Source organism: Morone saxatilis, unplaced genomic scaffold (assembly GCF_004916995.1).
Source record: "Morone saxatilis isolate NCDOM2014 unplaced genomic scaffold, NCSU_SB_2.0 Contig7, whole genome shotgun sequence".
In the NCBI taxonomy this organism is placed as follows: Eukaryota; Metazoa; Chordata; class Actinopteri; family Moronidae; genus Morone; species Morone saxatilis.
The window spans coordinates 8,221,408-8,222,966 of NW_023340246.1; positions in this window are offsets into that span (position 1 = coordinate 8,221,408).

The window sequence follows — 1,559 nt, forward strand, 5'->3', positions numbered from 1 at the left end:
CACAGCCATAAAAGGCATTTAGATCTTTAAGTTGTCTGAATTTCCATTTTATAGTCAACCTAATGTTTTTTAGTTAACACAAAGATCTTTAAGTTGTCTGGTATGACATTAAACAGATATTTTTAAGCTTAAACAACTTAAATTAATGATTTACTTTGCTTGGAAATTTTGAGGCAATTGGTTTCCTGATATTTTATTGTGAATGCTTAGACTTCAAATGATAACTTTTTGTGAGTACTGCTTACTTAATATAAGGTTGATATTTTATAATCATCCTTACTATTCAAGATGAGATGAGATGAGATGAGAGATTAAATCTGAGGTAACTTCACTAGGATCTTTAAGTTGTCTGAATTGACATTTTATAGTCAACCTGACTAATCATGTTGTGTTAACTCTACTCAAGTTTACTGCAATGACATGAGTTGCTTAATGCAGTTATTTTCAGCTTAAACAACTTCAAATTAATATTTTCTACTTCAATTAGAAATTTTGAGGCAATAGGTTTTCTGACTTTTTAGGTAAAGTCAACTTATCACAATCTACAGTGTGTATCTTGGATGAGCCTACAATAACCAGATCTGCGAACAGTCCAGAGCAGCTTCAAGTCCAAACCAACCATAAACCAAATGATCTGTTTGCGCTGAACACTGTTGAGTGGATCTGTGTATTAATACGTCAATCGCTAAAACAACACATATAATGTCACATGTGCACAGCTATATAATAGTAAAATGTGTACATAACAAATTGGTATAGCACTTCCATTTGACTATTAATTAGAAAAAAACGTATCCATTGCTAGTTACTTAAAAACATAAAAAAAAAAGTTAGGGCATAAGGGGGTGACAATCTGAGACCTTCTATAACTAATGGTTACACACTATTATCGGATATAGTATTATCATGATTGAGCAACAAAGCTAGACATTTTGGGGGACGATGGGATAATGAGTTCTGTAGCACTTTGTAATTCTGCTGTGATTCATTTCAAAATGATTATGTGCTACTTACCCACACTGGAGGAGTAAAGATGATAACAAAATGAGGATGTAATACTACATAGTTCTTATAACTACAATAAATGTGTGTGTTTACTTTGGAACACACAGAGGTTCAGGGAAAAGAGTATTGTCAGGAATATACTGTGTCCTCAAGGCTGAACTAGGAAATAAAGATAGTACAATTTAATTAAAGAGACTGTATAGAAGCAATTTACAGCAATTGAAATTTGTAATGTTTCTAAGACTTGATGGCAAGACAACATAAACACATTCACCTTCAAATTCATGATTTTGAGTTTCCTGCACCCTTACATAAGTTGCAAGAAAATGGAGAATAAATATGGTCCAGGTTATAGCTTTGTGTGTAGCCATTACGCAGCTAATATAGTTAAGATGATTAAAACTAAAGTGTATTTTATCCGTCAGATGTGTGAGATGAAAAGCACATCTGAAACACGATGGATATTCTGAGAGCGGGTCGTCCTTTAATCGGAAGGTTGTTGGTTCGATCCCCGTCTCCTGCCGCCACATGTTGAAGTATCCTTGAGCAAGATA